Source organism: Bactrocera oleae, chromosome 5 (genome assembly GCF_042242935.1).
Source record: "Bactrocera oleae isolate idBacOlea1 chromosome 5, idBacOlea1, whole genome shotgun sequence".
NCBI lineage: Eukaryota > Metazoa > Arthropoda > Insecta > Diptera > Tephritidae > Bactrocera > Bactrocera oleae.
In genome coordinates, this window is record NC_091539.1 from 53,157,021 (window position 1) to 53,175,775 (window position 18,755).

General features: G+C 32.4%; 1 protein-coding gene across 4 annotated transcripts in view; it reads left to right on the top strand.

Annotated features, from left to right (window-relative positions):
* The window catches only part of LOC106625241 (peptidyl-prolyl cis-trans isomerase G), a 123,758-nt gene that overhangs the window by 75,700 nt on the left and 29,303 nt on the right, over positions 1-18,755 (top strand). For all 4 annotated transcript variants that reach the window (XM_036356689.2, XM_036356692.2, XM_036356690.2 and 1 more), the window contains one exon: positions 4,697-4,742. The gene's annotated coding sequence lies outside the window, so the exon portion shown is untranslated. The remainder of the gene's footprint in view (positions 1-4,696; positions 4,743-18,755) is intronic.

An 18,755-nucleotide genomic window follows, 5' to 3' on the forward strand; every position in this document is an offset into this window, starting at 1 on the left:
CGTAAATGTCAATAATTGAATAGAACTACTGACACAGTCTCAATGGCTAGCCACATTACCTCTGTGTGACTAAAAACCGATAACCAGATACCCACATACTCAATCGCCGCAACAAAAGTGGAGTATGCAAAAGCAAAAACAAAGACCTGCAAAAAATAATAAATTTAGCTCTTAGGGAATGAAAACTAAACCGCTAACACGCCACATACCTACAAACCTACCTATTTGTTGTATTTGTACGTATATGAGTTTTGCAACGAAAAGAAGCAACCACGTCACGACTCAATGGCAACAGCGACATGCAAATTGCTCCAATTATCTAGGTTGGTCGGTGTATGTGTGGGTATGTATGTGAGACGTTGCTTATTTTTTTCCTTAAACTACATACATATTTTTAAATCACAAAAACAGCAATGGCCAATAGCAAATTACATATCCACACTTACACACATACACACATACAATCATGGTCTGCTCATTAACTACTTGCGCTAGTATTTGTAGGTGAACGCACACACACACATTTGTTGACATTGTTGTGCATCCCACTTAAGTCACTCAAATGGCGACAAGACGCAAATCTATGGTCGTTTGATGTTGTCGCATGCGCTGTCCATTGTTGCAGCGTTGCCCTACAAGGCAGCACTAGACAACCAGACTGCCATACTGCCAGACAGCCGCAGAGACAGACCGGCAGCCAGCAGTGTTCTCTATTATTCGAGCTCTGCTTTCGTGCTGTTTTTAATTGTGGCTTGCCACCGAGTGCACCGATGATCAAGTGGGCGCGCATGGAGGTGTGACACCTTGTGATCGCCCCTGTAATTTGCATTGCATTAGGCCGAACGGCAGCATTGTTGTAAATGATGTGAACATTTACATACTTGAGTCGATATTTGGATACAACATACATACTTGTATACCTATTTGCCATTAAAGTGTTGGTGTGTTGCATGTATGCTCGTTGATGTGCACTTGAGTGTTGTTGCTTGACATCGAAATGCTTTACAAATAGCTTTGTTTTGTCTTCAAAATTACGGGTATAAAACTTGATTAGCTGTTGCTGCAATTTTGCTGCGAACTCTGTTTACAATGTCTGCAATAAATACAGATTTGTAGTAGTGGTTCACTAAAGCGACCTAGAAAAGGGTTTAAAGCCGTTATTTACGCATGAAAGCTGGGAAAAATCCTTTAGAAGTTTGCAATAGATAAAATTTAAGAAATCTGCCAAAAATGTTTACTTATATTCATATATACCATAAACAAGTTCGAGATGCCAATATATCTTAGGCTAGTACTGTTTCCAAATCTCAAGATCATGGCTATGTTATTATAATTTTTCTAACTGAAAGCATACTATTCGTAGATCCGAAAAACAACTAAGATTATATTTTCTTCGAAAAAGTACCTCAAAATTTGGTATATTGTATATTAGTATAGGCCTACATACCTACATCTTAGAAAACGATAATCATAAATTTGTGTAAGATTATGTTAGTTTAAAATCAAAAAAAAACGATCAATAGTTTATATATCAGTGGAGCTTATTAAGCTTATTAAAAATCTACTAATACGATTAAATTAGATTGCTCGTTAGTTCTCTCACAAATAGGGCAAAACGAGTTTGAGAATAAAAGTAAAAAAGAGAACACAGAAAATTCTAAAAGAAAAACCAAATGTTAAAAGAAAAAGTCACAAGAGCTAACAATATTAAATAAATCACTAACTATTGTTAAATAAATGAAAAAGGCTTCTGACGGATTGTCTGACGAATAATCCCACAACAATAACAAAATACATTGCATTTTGAGTATAATGTACAATAGCATTGATGAACTGTATTAGTCACTATTGATCCAGATCAGAGCAATAATAATTATTTTATGTATATCTTACATTAAATAAAATATGATAATTTTTGTTAAAAAGAGACATATGTTTATACTCAATAAACTGTTTATAGGGTGTTTCACAAGTTCATATATTTGCTTGTTACCATCTATTTCGCTTTTAATTTGCAGTTAAGCGGTTATATCTACTTGTTAATTTTAAAAAGTCGAATTTTGTTTGTATATTTATCGAATCTACATATAATTGGTAATATTATCCGAAAATTTTAAGTTGATCCGGAAAATACTTTCGTAGATGATTTATATGAATTCTTTGACTTAGTATAATCAAAACACACTATTTAAACACATTTTTCTCGAAACGCTGTTTTTAAAGTCGCTGAGTAAAATTCTCCGAAACGGTGAAAGAGTTTTGACTAAAGCTTAGGCTGATTCAAAAATAAATTTTTAATTTTTCTTTTTTCAAAATCCTCACGTAAAAATTTTCGTGGGAGAGTAAAAAGAAAGAAGAACCGCAGATTTCTATTTCCCATTTAAATAACACGGAAAAATGTTTTCTTTAATTTTGGAATTTTGCAACTCTGACCGGTTTAACGGATTGTTGAACCAAATTATATTCTTATAGGAAATTTGACGCTCTACAAAAAAGTCTTCAGAAAATTAAAAAAAAAAAACAAGAAAAAACGTAAACTTCGGGTGCACCGAAGCTATAATTCCCTTCACAAATACAAAGGCCCCTTACAAGAACTTGATTCCGAACATTCAATTTGTATGGCAGCTACATATATGATATAGTGATCTGACCTGACCAATTTCTGCGGAGAATAATTTGTTGCCTTAAGCGAAAACTCGTGCCAAATTTCGTGAAGATAAATCGTTAAATAAACAAATTTTCCATGCAAGCACTTTACTCCGATCATTCAGTTAATATGGCAACTATATTATACTATAATATGCAGCTATAGTCATCCGATCTATACAATTTCTTCGGCGATTAATGAAAGTGTTTCCCATACAAACTCTTGATTCCGATTGTTCAGTTTGTATGGCAGCTATATGCTATAGTGGTTCGATATCGGCCGTTCCGACGAATGAGCAGCTTACTAGTGAGAAAAGGACAGGTGCAAAATTTCAGATCGATAGCTTAAAAACTGAGGGGCTAGTTTGTATATATACAGACAGACGGACAGACAGACGGGCATGGCTAACTCAACTCAGATCATCATGCTGATCATTTGTGTATATATTTTATAGGGCCTTGTGTGCTTTTTAATTTTAAGATAATCAGATACTTTTTTCGGAGGTTCTCCTGACTTTTTTTTTAAATTATTTATTAAATACCTGTAAAAAGGATTCAAAAAAACTAATTTTTCTGATTTACAAGTGTATATAACACCTTAAAGAGGGATTTTAATATAATATTTGTTGTGTGATTAGTTGTCATAAATATATTTCCTGACTCCTAATATTTACTTCACTATTCAGTATTTTCATTTTCTTTTGATACAGATATTTTACTTTTTTTATTTAGTAATAGCTTTGTATATAAGTTTTAACATTTTTCTTGACTTATCATGTATGTGCAAGTATATATTTTTATATATGCACATATACTGTGTATGTATATATATATATATATGTACTTCATTGCATATTTTTTCTCTGCCTTTTACAGTGGCTACAGTAATTGCATATTTGTTGTAACAATAGTGCTTAGTTGCTGTTATTTGTTGCACACTAATGCAAATGTTGTTTTTGTTGTTGCCTTAGTTTTTACGTTTTCCATGACTATTTGCTGGGTAACGTGCATCACGTTCGCCGATGCAATTCTGCAGATAACTGTGCTTTTTTCATGTAGTTGTTTTTATTTCTACATGCTGCGCTGTTACATAATCACAGAGCACATTCGGCACGGTAGTAAATAGTAAAATAACGAAATCAAAATAGCAATAGAAGCCAGAGTACTTGGCAAACAGCACACAAAAAATCGCTCAAGCTATGGCGCAGCAACATCAAACAGGAGAACCAGCGATCGGAAGAAGCTGCAACAACAAGCAATACACTAAGCGAAGCGAAAAAACGGGGAAATACAAAAACAAGCAAAAACTAAAAATGGCATTAAGCGAGCTCAGCGTTTTTCACCAAGACTCGAAATTATTTTGTTGCCAGGTTTTTGCAATTTTTTCCCAGCATCGTTTTGTGTTATTGCTTATTTAGCTTCGTTGTTGTTTTTGTTGTTTTGCACTGTTTTTGATTTAATTTTTCAACTTGCTTCAGTTTGGTTTCTCACTGCGGCTGACGCTGAGACTTTCAAGCCGCAAGTGCATGCCTTGCTTGCTCGCTTTTGCATTACAATCAGCATTTTCTTGAGCTCTGAGAATGTGGGTCAATTGCTTACCCTCCTTATTATCATCATCATCATCAGCAACAGCAACTTGAAATCGGCTGCACACTCCATCAACTGACTTTTAAGGCAGCTAGCACTGCTAGCGCCATTATCCACCAACAACAAAATGTATGTGTGCACATCAAAAGCCTTCCGCCAAAACTTTTCCATAACCTCCCTCATTTTGGCCGAACCGCATGCGCATGATTTAAGTAATTACATTTTTTTATTTTTTTTTTTTATTTTTAACAGCCTTGCTTTCAGCACCGCAACGCAACTGTTGCACCAAATTATTTAACGCGAATTTATGTTTTGCTGTTTTTATGCTAAAATGCGCGCAAAAACAGCTTGACAATTTGTCATTTTAAAGTATACACGTATAAAGCTGGCAAAAATAGTAATTAAAAATAGCATTTAATTATTTTAGTTTACTAATCTGTTTCTGTTTCTAATTTTGTTGCAGTTTTGTCGACAATTTAACGAGCCTCAACGGTATTGTCACGTTGCATGTAAGTATTTCTTTGCTTTTTTTAATGTAATAATTGGCTATCACATACAAAATGACAAATAAATGTCAGTACATATAGCACATTTGGCATAAATGACTATAAACTGTACAAAAGACTTAAGCGACGAACTTCTGTTAGTTTTGTGTTGAATTTTGCTGTGTGAACATGTGAACATGAGGCAAACTTGGCAGAATCTCTTGAAAATTACAGTGTTTTCCGCACGGATATATATGTATATTTTTATTTAATTATTTTTGACCAAATGTAAACAAATATTCTTCTAAAATGATTTAACTTTATTTGTTTTATAAGCCTATACGAGATTTCGCCTCAATATTTTTTTAGGAAAGAGATTTTTTTCTCTAACTATATGTTATTTTAATATTAATTCAGAAATATCCAGCCTTAGTAAAGTTTTTCAAAATATAATTTGTTCTCTTTCTAATAGAAGCTGGCATTTTAATTTCTAAATGATTATCCATAATAATATTTTTTCTGATTCCATCCAAATTTCGTAAAATCTAATTTTAAAATATCATGCAATATTGCTTTTTTTAATCATATATCAACTGTACAAACTGATTATTTTCCACTTATAGAAAAAAAATTTAATCGATTTAGGAAGGGTTGCAATTTTTTTTTTTTTTAATTTTCGGATTAGATTTACAATTTTTATCACAAAATTTTTGTTTTTTAATTATTAACTTGGAATTAAAATTTTTACAATTGTCAATCCGGCCTTTAGAATTTAAAACTTATTTTTAATTTTTCGATCCAGTATTTGGCATTAGATATTTGAATATTTTTTTAAATTTAGATTTTCGGGATTACAAAAAAATAAAATATTTACATGTTAATTTTAAACAAATTATGTGCAACCCTAGATTTAGACCATTTTGAAGGACATTATTACAGTAATTATAGTTTTATTTTTTTTTATTTGCTTGCATGGATCTAGGCTCGGTTACTGTCACAATATAATAAATAATTAATAAACATTATATAAACTACTATTGACCAATTGATTGCATCAATTCATTCGAACTTTTATTGAAGGACGATATTTCATTAATTTTACAACTTTAGCATAACGTGAGAATCCCTATAACAAAATTTATATTTTTCACTTAAGTGGGTATTCTAGTCTTTAAAGTGTCGTAAAAAAGAGGCAATTGATATTTTTACTATACATTTTTTTATTAGTTACTTATTAACATTAGCAAGAATACAGGAAAAAATAAAAAAAGGTAAAAATTTCAAAAACTAAAAACGTTGGCACGTGACTATACCTACGATTTCAACCCTCCCAGCAATCTGAATTCAAAAAACGAAAAGAAATTATCAATCTAGAATAATGTCGCAATGTCTGGAACTACGGAAAAGTTGGAAAAAATTTTTCACGAAATGACGACTGCCTGTATAAAAAAATCATTTCTTTAACCACTTTTTTGACTTTGAATCCTTTATGAGAGATATTTTTGAATATTTAAACTGCCAAAATATGTAAAAATTTTTTTTAGATATTTTAAAATTTCTGGACTAGAATACCCCCAATATTCAAATTCTCCATGAATAAAAGCATAGTTCGAGATTTAAATGAAGAAAAAATGCAAATTTGATTTTTCTTGGAGTCAAATTGTTAGTTCATAATAAACAAACCTTTTGCATTTTCGCTGTAAATCCATTCATGATTTTTAGCAATAAATCCATTTATTTATATTTTTTTGTCGGAACTATTTGAGAGAAGTTTAGTCTGTTTAGCATTAAATGGCAAAATTAAAAAAAAAATTTATAAAAAGTATTTCTTATATTTTTAGTATTTTCCCAAATACTGAAATCAAAATAATTATTTTAGGGCACAAATAATGATTTTAAAACTTAATAACATTTTTTATTAAATTGCAAAAGACTTTTCTAACCAGTGAACTAACAACTATATCGTTCTATATACAAACAAACATATGCACTCTAATAACAAATAGTTATACAAAATCTTGTCAAAACAAATTTGCAACAATTCCGTAAACACTTGCTCGATTTGTAAATACAACTAAAGCAAGAAATAAATTTAAAAAAATATCAACTCAACTCAACCAAAAAAAGGTGTAGCCACATTCCTGCACAACATTGCAGCACTGAGACCAAAAAAACCCGCATTCGCCACATCGTCAAAATGTCAAAATATTCGTACAAAAAACTCCATCAAAATGAAACACGTAGCGCAAATAAGCACACACACATGATATACGAGTATATGGCATACACTGAACGTCCTTCACAGCTTAAAAGAGCTACCTATAAACCATAAAAAATTTTTAATAAAAAAGGAAGTGATCTAAAATTAAAAAAAAAGAGATTTCTCATAATGGAAAACCTGTAAGCGAAAATTTAGACAAGTACAGAGTTGACTTGAAAAGAAGTACATGAAGCAAGGCGCTCGTTAAGGTGCGGTAAAGCATTTTGAGGTTGTCTTTTTTTTAAAGTACTTGAGTTTATATGTATGTATTATGTGCATATGCATTAAGTTGGCGAAAACAGGCTTAAACTGCACAACCAAAAACCAAAGGCAAATACAGCAACGTGTAGAAAAAGCTGTTTGATTTGTTTTTTCACATAAAAGAAGTAAAAAAATTTAAAAATATTTTTATGAATAAATATTTATATATTTAAAGTAAAATGAGGTTAACAAATGTTTTAATGAGTTATATTCGGCAGTTCTTTATTAAATATAGTTTTTTTATTATTATATTATATTATATTATATTATTTATTATTCGATAAATTGTCCCAAACTTCAATCATGCATTCATAGGCGAGAATTTGTGTAAAGTTCCATTTTCCGAATAACATCAAGAGAACACCACATATTCTGACTTCACTGCTATTATTTTACTTTTTTATACCCTTAACAGACAGGGTATATTAAATGTAGGGTGCGTCAAAAAAAAAACTGATATTATCTGTCCCAAAAACAACGCAAGATTGGAACTAAATAAAAAACACAGTTTTTAGTCTTTCAATAGTAATTTTTTTTATTGAGTATATTGAAGTACATAAGGTAGGGTTATTTATGGAATAATACATCGCGCAAATGGCCACGGCTTTCTATACACATACGCACTAGTTTGTCGAAAGTTTCTATGACTATTCTACATAAATGTGGCTGAATTTCATTGATGCAACGTTGAATCTCCTCCTTTAAAGCCTTCAGCTCAAAATTAATGCATTGTAGATGCATTTATTTTTCGACAATCACATGTGGGCGGCAATTTTGGAGATGAACAAAGTTATCACAGTGAAAGTGGGCTTCATCCCATTGGATGATTTTGATGATATAAAATTTTCGAACTGCGGCCACTAAGCTTTTATTATTTTTAAATTATTGTTCAATAATGAAGACACGTTGTTCTTTCATGTAACACTTCATTCTTGCTAAGCCTAAACTATCAGCTGTCGATTTGCTTTTTATAGGGTTGTCAACACTTTACTGCAAGTACATAAACGGTGACAAATTTAAATCTACCGTTAATTTTGGGACACCCTTTACGTACATAAAATCTATAATAATATAATTTACAAATCCAAGATGCTTGACGCTTAAAGAAATACCAACGCAATTTTGCAGCTGTGAGCAAAATTTTATGTTTTTTTTTGTTTTGTTTTGCTATGTTATCTTTAATATTTCCTCTCTCGAATCACTGCATCGATATGTTTTTATTTTCATTGTTTTCATTTGATTTCTTCATTTTAATATTTAAAATTTTTGCATACTTAACTTTTACGAAAAAGCCAACAACAAACAACTCATTGTTGTTCGAATGTGCTCGCACCAACAGCTGCGCTGGTGAATTTAGCATATTCACCCGCTCTTCAGCAGCTACCTAACATTACTGTATCGTAATCACTTGCGTTACATTGTTTGCTGTGTAGCTGGTGGTACGTGGCACCATGCAGCACCTTCCCCATTTCGTCGTTGTGCCACTATGTGCACTCCACTTGCAAAGTTATCTGTTGTATAAATACATACATATGTACATGCACTATATGAAAGTACGTGTGTACGCGCAACTGCGCCATCGATTGTTGCAGTTGTTTTCGCAATTCTTTGGACTTTCACGTCGATGCCAATCGGAATTTGTTGCATGATCCAGCTTGCTTGTGCGCTTTGTTTGCTTTGTGCACAACGTCGCCACTCAGCGGAGCCAGCGCTTGATGTAGTTAAATTCTTTATATAACGGCACACTTTGGTGCAAACGCCCGCTTGTGCAATGTGGCAACTCCATGTGCGGCTTAACGCTGCACCTGCTGCATTGTTTTCACCAATTGCAAGTTGTTGCTATTGCTGTTGTTGTTGTTATCGCTTGTTTTGCTGTTGCATTTCTCTTTTTCTCTTCGTTTCGCTTGTGCAACTTTCAATCATTACTGTACATTGTGCGTGTGCACCACAAGCCACTAGCAGTACGTGCGTGGCACAAAGGTGTTGCGCTTTGAAAATCAAAATTAAAATAAAAAGCAATTCAAGCCGTAATTTTTGCGAAAACGCATGCTTGCTCCTTGCAACGGTTAACTCACTGCGCATTTTCGCACACATTTGGCGAGCGGTCAGCGCAATTGCATTATAATTAAACGACTGAAGTCGCTTAACTAACCAAGTGTGTGAAAATTTGGATTTCCTGTATTTCCTTGTTTATGCATTCGTGTATTTTCGCAGAGTTTGCAAAAATTGTGAAGTTTCGTTTAATGCAAACGTTTGTCTTTCGCTTATTTTACAAGCTGATTTAGTCAAACAATTATGTAATTTCTTTCTTTAGATGTGAATAACGGGGGAATTGTTTGTTGTTCAAATAGTTTAAGGGTTTGGCTACTATATTTATATGAATGATGATACTGTCAATATTTGCCGGGTTAGTTGAGTCTTTAGTTACCAAAAACCGTTTTTTTGTATTAGCAGATTGGCCTAAACTTCTGCAATGTTTACTCGTATATTAAGAATGTTATTTTTTTGGGATCATTTATTCCCTTTCCAACTAGTGGCGATGTAAGTAATACTTTGAGTTCAGGTGATCAGATAATTGTGGCCTCAGCTGGCCGCCTTTATTCAGAGCGGTAATAATAAATGCTTTCGATTCGCTAACTGTTGCAGAGAAACGTCCCAGCATGGCACAGAATTATGATTATATAATATATACAGAATATAAGGTCTACTAAAAAGACATTCATAATTATTTATTATATGACTTTAGTTAACTGTATCTCGCGTGGTACCACATCAATTGGGTTACGCTATATGGTGTTAGAAAGATAAGATTTCTTACTATATAAACTTCTCAAACCATTTTGATGAATTTGAAATTTGACTCAGTATTGTATGGGCACCAGCAAAAATAAAATACGCCATATATTACATTTAATCGATCGATTTAATTCCATTTTTTGGCCGAAATGAATATTTTAAATTACTGTAAAGAACACAAATAGCATACTATGTCAAAACGTTTTGAGGAAAACTAGGGTTGCCAAATCCCGAAATATAAAAAGCAATCTATATGCTGTAAACTGCTCCCAATCGGGAGGAGAGTTTCAATAGCATTATGAAATTACTTGCAGTATTCGAAATAAACGATCGATATTAGAACTAAATGGGATCATTCTAACTATGCCAAATAAAATCTATAAGTTAATGCTAAAAGAATGGATTTCTCTTTATCTTATATTATATTTTAATTGTAGTCTTAATTTACTACAAATTTGCCTTCGTTTTTTCATGTAAATTTTTTTTGATAAAAAAGCAGCGTTCAAAAATAACTAGAAATGGCGAATAGAACTACCGATTTTCCCTTCCATAATATTCCTTGTGTATCTTACTACTTTGTGGATCTAATATTAGAAAGTGCGTATGTGTACACACAAGTACAAGTACCTATGTGTACTTTCCCACAAAAATATCAAATATTTACATTCTCAAGCCTTGCGCTTTTCGCCAATTCAGCAAGTTGATAAATTGAAATTCATTTATGGCAATTTCGCATTTCAAACAAACAAATCACCTTTCCTTCCGACACAAGAAAGTGAAAACACAAAACAGAAACAACACGTCGAATTCTGCGCATGAGGCACAGGTGGCACTTGCGTACCCAAATCAAGTGATCACTTCACTAAGCAAACAAATGAGTGAAGTGTGTGAGTGAATGGTGCTGATAATATGTGACTTTGCTGTATGTATGGACTGTGGTTTGTTGGTGACGCACCAGCAACAGCACCGCAACAATATGTCAATACAAAGCAAATACAAATACATATGAAGCGAAAGATGCCAGCGAAATAAGTCAAAGTCAACGCCGAAAAGCACTTTCACCTTCATGTCAAGCGCAAATCAAGTCAATCAGGCTTATTTATATTACATGAGACGTACTTGTGCTTTTCTGCAGCAATAATTTGCCGTCCACTTAAGTACGCGGGCATGAGTGTGTGTTGCCACCAACAAGTGATTGTGCTCAGCATACAAGTGCGCGGTGAATTTATTAATGTTGCGATCTTAAGATCACTAAAAATGTGTTTGTGTGTGCTTGTACAAAAACTTGCACTGTTTATGCGGTATTTTTTTTTCTTGATTATTTTTTCTACTTGAAAGTGAAGTAAACAGACAATGCGACTGTTTGTTGAAAGACTAGTTACTAATAATAAATACAATATTTATATAGCTTGTGACAACTTTGAGTAAAAAATCATGTCGACTCCCTCATAAATTTGCGTGCATCAGTATACGTACATGCCCTTTAGAAAAATTAATTCCTTAGTTTTAATTGCTTATTTTTTGAAACCTACTATAGGACATTGCTGTCATCCAAGCTCTCCGCTCCAAACAATTTCTTGTAAACTTTTATATTTAACAAGATATCTTTACGAAATTTGGCATGGATTATTGTTCAAGACAATGCTACAATCTCCGAACAAATTATTCAGATGGGATCACTATAGCACATAACATTAGCTGCCTTACAAACTGACAGATCAAAATCAAAATTCAAACGATTTTCTTGTTAATAATATTTTTTTAAATAAAAACACGTAATTTATTTACATTATGTCCTCTTATCTATTAGGGTGGAGCGAAAAAAAGTTTTCTTTTTTTTTTGTTTAGCCTGAGGGTAAAATCTGTAGATTAAAAAAAACTTTTTTAACATCGCACTCAGTTTTAAAATAAATTTCGAGTTAAAATTTTTTTTTGGTTTAAACCCTTACATTTATATAAAAAGTACCGAATGTGACGGTTTTTGGTTCAAAATTTATTTAACGCTTAAGGAAAGCATGTTGTCGTTTAAGACTTTTTTATAAAACTCCAATAATGACCACAAAAAAAAATGATAACTTTTAATTGGGTAGAAAGAGGAATCTCTACAGCTTTTAAAACACTTAGCAAATATTTTTACGAAATAAAAATTTTACTCCAAAATTTACTTTAAAACTGAGTGCGCCGCCTCTAGATGTTCAAAAAAAATTTTTATTACCCTCAGGCTAAGCAAAAAAAAAACATTTTTTCACTCCACCCTAATGTATATATACATATATATATATATATGATTTTTGTAGAAATCTGTTTGATTTTTTTTTTAATTGGGATAATCTAATATTTTTTGTTAATTTTTTTTTAAATTTTATTTTTTAAAATTTTTCCTGCAGGGTACTTAAGCTTATATGCTCTCGTCCATTCACACGCAAATAATAACTGAAATGCCGCATAAACGTTACTTTTCCATTATTTGTCTAATTTTAGTGCACAGTTACAATTTAAGCGCCTAATGAGTGACTACGCGACTCAACACATACACACATATACACATATATGTACAATTTACAAGTATATAAAAGTATGAAACTGTAAAAACTACAAAAAAACGAACATGGACAACGCAGCGAACACACAACAAGAAATAAAATTTATAGGAAAAACTTCCATTTGCAGCAATGACACTTTAATTAAGCCCAACTTAAGCTTACAATAGGCAGCTACTTAACAGTCTGCGTTATTTCTGGTTGTGCGCTGAGACAATTGTGGGAGTTTTTTCTGGTAGCTGGTGATTAAATAACGCATTTTTTTTACGCAATTGCACACAGCAGTTGTACATAGCTTTCATACTTATCACATTATATTAATGTATTTTCCTTTTGTCCCAAGCGAACTACAAGCTAGTAATTTGTAAATGCAATTGTAGCGAATAATCATAGCGGAAAGTTGCATTGTCAGCGTTAAAAAGTGCACACAATGAAGCTCTATATTTGTTTATCACTTGATTTATTATTTTCCACGCTTTTCCGTGCTTAATAATTACTGTCGAATACCTTATACTATATATACCTATAGCATATTGTCTCTAGCAAAAGTAACTGATTTGTGAAATATTTTTATATGCAACTTTAAAGTTAATAATTTTTGGTAATTTTTGGTTTGGAATCTTTATTGGCCACAAGCCATCGAATTTTTGTTACCAAATATACTTTGTGTCATGATCATATAGTTTCGCTCATAATTTGAATTTAAATCATTCGAATTCGATTCAATCACATTCAATAATATTTTTATCGATCAGCAAGTGATAACTTGAGTAAAAATTTAGATATCTTTATGAAGTTTGGGGTTACAGAAACGTGTGCTTGAATCGGGCCATTTCCACGCCTACATAATACCGTTAGTTGAACAAACAAATCACCGACAAATCCGGCACTATAAATATGCTCCAAATCAAGAGAGAATACTGTAATTCTGTACAGGGCATTATAGTACAGGGGGCTATTTGCAGTTCAGGATGTTGTTAAAAGTGGGCATGGCATCGCGGTCTAATAAGTTTAATGCGCACATCTCACAAACCACTAAAGTTATTTGAATCAAACTTGCTGTGAAGTGTAAAATCTGCTTAGAACCTCTTCCTCCACTGCGAAGATGAGTTAAATCAGGTGATAACCACACCCACTCTACATATAACGGTTATCTTGGAAACTACTGAATGGGCGATAAATCAAATAAATAAATATGTCAGAGACATAAGCTTTTACATCCGAGATGGTAAGGAAGGGCTTCATAGTGCCTGATATCAAAAATGGACAATAGGCGTGGCACCGTACACCTTTGGTTAAAATACTATATTTCAAGTACTACTTGCCCAATTTCAACCAAATTTGGTGCATAACATTATTAATGTTGTGCTGTGAAAATGGGTCAAATCGAACAGCAACCACGCCTACTTTCCATATGTTCGAATTTTAAATTTCATATGATTATTTCACTTCTCCATTACTGTCAACCTATTACTATAAGCGCACCATATAAATGTGGGTCTAACTACAGTCTACCTAGTCAGGACCTAGCTTATCTCGAGTCTCATATAGTTTTGTTATACCCTTCGCATCAGTATGTTTTTCAGTTCATTGTCTTTTATGCTCGACTCGATTTTTAACAATACCAAATCTAAAATACTTGAAGAAATCTCAAAAATGGAAGTCTTTCTTCTCTGTTAAATAAATATGTTACTGAATCGTGCACAACACTTCAAAAATATCATCCTTCTCTAACCAATCAAGCAGTAAATATTTTTTCTATTAATTAAAAAACTTATCAAACACAAGGTTAAAATCAATTATTTTCGAAGTAGTTGAATCGCATCCAAGCGCTATATACGGCCCTTGAGCCGTTAATTTATTTTGATTTAATGAGAGTGTATACAACAGGGCTAAAATACACATGTGATCATTTGAAGGTTAACAGTATGTGTTAGTACCTAAAAAAAGAAAAAATATAATATGTAATTCGTACAAAACACACCTGTAAAACAAAATAAGATACAAATTGTAAGCGATATCACGAACAATTTATGAGCTGAAACGTAAAAAGCCGCTTAAGTGTGACAGCTTTTGAAAGCAAAATTCACAAATAAAAAATGCATACTTTGCAATTTTTGATCACGATCTTTTTTTTTTTAACGGCCATCAAGCTTAAGTAGTTTATTTAATTTTTTTATATAATTATTTAAAAACATGCATGCATAAAGTATTTGTCTGAAAAAGTATAATTTTTGTCAACTCAGCAATAAAAAAAATAAATAAAATTTTATATAAAAATGTCAAATATTCACGATAAAAATTACTTATCTAAAAGATGCTCCCATCTAAGCTTTAATGCTTATTACCGTTTTTCCATTATTTCAATTAAAGTTTTTTTCACCAACTTTGGTCAACATTGGCCTTGATATGCCTTCAAACAATCCAACTCGACAGCCGTTTATTGCCGCTGGCAAACTGCACTTTCCGTGAGTCTGTTGAATTTTAATTGCACATTCACTCACTCACTCGCTGGCTCGCTCCAATCAAACACTCAATCAATTTGTTATAGGAATTGTAAAATCAACAAGACATTTCGAAAGGCGCGTGCTTTGGTTAAATTGAAAACATGCCAAGAAATTAGAAAATTCATTTGGCATAGCATTTGGCCTTGCCTTCCTTTGATTCGTATGAAATCAAAAAGAAAAAAAAAATAAACAAAAATAATGTACAACAAAGTAGTGAAGACACGTAGATACGTGTTTCTTTATAATTTATCCATTACTTGTGCATTTTTTTTTGCTATAATGTGTTTATGGGAGTTTCTAAATTGCACACCAAATTATTTGCGTTTTCGTAATTTCTTCTTTTTTGACTTACTCATGTGTAATTATGAATTATAAACACATTCGATTTCGATTGGAAAAAGATGCACACACATTTTTAAATGAGCTGACTTTATTATGGCAATTTTTTTTTTGTGTAATTTAGTTGTGAGCAGTGAATGACAATGTTAGGATTTTTTGCAAGTTTAATAAAGTATATGCATACTTAGATATAAATGATCAGCGTGACGCGCTGAGTCGATTCAGTCATGCCTGTCTGTCTATCCTGTACATATGCGAACTAGTCTCTTAGATTTTGAAATATCGTTCTGAAATCTTGCACAGGTTCTTTTCTTCCCAAGAAGCTGCTCATTTGTCGAAATTGCCTATAACGAATCACTATAGCGTACAGCTGTCATATAAACTAACCTATCATAATCAAGCCTTTGTATGGAAAGTTTATTTATTTGATAAGATAGCTTTATGATTATTGTTCAAGGGCACAAGGTTACAACCTCCGAAGAAATTATTCTGATCGGACGACTATAGCCAAAGCTGTCATATAAACTGATCTTAGTTTCTCATATCAAAACTTTTTGTTTATTCAACTTTATTCTCAGGCAATATGCGACTTACTTAACGTAATAAACATCATTTTCCCAATTTTTTTCTAAGCTTTGGTATTCGAATTTAAAACACTACTGTCAAATTTTAACCTTCGATTTTACGTTAGATAGATTTTAGTAGAAATTTTAATCTAAAGAAGTAAATAATGTTAGGCTTTGTTTTTTTGTTTTTTCTTGTAAAAATTGAATGGTCTTGGTATGAAAACTTCACGTCTACATTTGAATAGTTTCAATTCCTGTCACCATTAGTTCTTGCGCCAACTAAAGTTTTCATCCAATTAATTTGCACCAGCAAAAAACAAACAGTAAGAAGTAGTTCGCATGCTAACGCTCCATTACATCACAGTAATCAGTGCTCATCGAACTTAGCGTATGGGAATATACAATGAAAAGCACAACAGGAATGAGCCAGCGTTTTTTCTCCAATCATTGCTAGCATTAGAATGCCGCTCACATGAGCGAAATACATTCAAAGACGAAAATGCAGCTAACGGTGCGCTGCTGATGGCTGCTTCGTGTCACGAGCAACTAGTTAAAGAGGTAAATTCGTAGACCGCTAAACATTTGGATTTGTATTTATATTTACATATAACTTCAGCTACATACATATGCAGCCATATACGCATATGTGTTTGTGTGTGTGATAGGCCATGTTTAGAACAAAATGACTGAAATGCGCAGGCGCAAGTGCTTCTAATTGCGAGCAAACACGGCAGTTGCAGATCAACTGAGCTTTTTAATGTATTTAGCGTCTGCTCTCAGCATTTACTGTTCCGTTTGTGCTCACACTCATACATACGTAAATAATTGATATTATTCTTCTTATTTTGTTTACAAGCACACATTCGATTTGGAAATGTTATTAGTTTATGAAATGTATCCTTAATTGCTAGCATTTTATTTGCAAAAAGAAAATAAGACTAAAATTTAACTACATATAGCATAAAATCACAACTGAACATCGTATACTCGTATACGTTATGCATTTGTAAGATGTTTATATATTTTGCATTTGCTAATTTTCCGCGATATTTTCAACTGCGAGTAGTTTCCATCAAACAGTCATTTATTCATGATGCAAATGCGTCGAAAATTTTAACTGGTCATTGTGTTGTCGTTTCCTTCATAAAATATTTATTTGTCTGCCTTTACAAATGTATGTAAATATGCATATATGTTTTTCACATCTTCCATATGTATGCATGTACGAGATTGCCACAGCCTTAATGTTGCATACGGCTTGATGTGCAATATCAAAGCGTACGGTGTTCGCCACAACTTCACGCATCGCAGCAGCAATTTGTTGTTTGATGGAGTGTTGTGGCGGTGTATTAGTTATAAAACAACAAAAAATATTTTATGAAATACGACACATATAGACAAATATACGTACATATATATTCACACATATTTTCTGATAAATTATAAAACTAATGCAATGATTATTAACCCAAAAATATACTATATATAAGCTATTTCCAAGTAATGAAGCTATTTCACACCTAACAAGGCAAGTGCTTAGTTGATACAGGTATTGTTGATGGAAATGGGAACTGTAATTTTGTTTTTTTTTAAATTTTTTTTTTTGGAATTATGGCGGTTATGATAGTTTGGGGACCATTTTATTAAAACAGGTAGCTTCTATTGAAACAAACACACTTTAAATATTAATAAGTCCCTTCCACATTGAAGAGGTTTTATTATCTAGGGTAAAATTCACTAGGATACAATTTTTTGTACTCTCATGTGAATTGTTATAACGAATTATTATTCATTTAAAATAGTATTTTTCAAAACTAAAGAGGCAAAAAGATAGATATAAAAAAATATTTAAAATATTTCCTTTTAAATATACCATTTTATCAAATTTGTATCGAACCTGATCCATGTAAGCTGCGCGCACAAAACAAAGCGATACAATTTTTTTTTTTGAGATTGGTATAATCTTTTTTAATTAATTAAGTTTAATCTCTATATGTTAATTAGTGTGTATTGTTTTTGACACGAAAAATCTAGAAATTTTTACCATTGAAAATTTTTTTACGAGTTTGCTTGAAAGTTTGTGCTTCCAATGGAATCACGGAAACATAATCATTGAAAATCTTTAAGAATTGTTTTTGGAACTTGCTGCATGCGAGACGTTCATCCACTTCTGTTAATGACGATAACATTATAATCGATAAAAAAAAACACTGCTTAAAAATTGTCGTTTTGGCATCAGAGAGATAACAGAGGAGCTCTTATGAATCGACTTAATACATTTTGGTGAATGTTTTGGATATGAAGCGTGTGCATGTCAGACTCGTACCAAAAACCTAAATCTTTTCCAAAAACTACATCGATTAGAGGTCGAAAGAGAGATACCTGACAACGTAGCTAAAGACCCTACATTCATCAAACAAAGCACTGAAAACCTTTCAAGTAGTGTAGAGCAACTTAAATAAAGCATTGGCATGCTTGTACTGGTTCCGGAGTCTATTTATTTTAGTCAGTCCGAGTCAAATTTAAAGATTTTTGTCGGTCGATTCCGACTCTGTCCAAGTGAGTACTTGGATTTGGTTTCTAAGTCTTAACCTTATACCCTTGATAAGCGATATTCAATTGATGTTTCTGCTGAAAAAGAAATTCATCGAAACATATTTTATTGTATCATAAGAACGGCTTGGCACATACCAATTCAGGTATCTATTTGAGGCTTTCCCAGCACTATTTTCTTCACCTCTAAAATCGTTTCACCACTTGTGGATGTC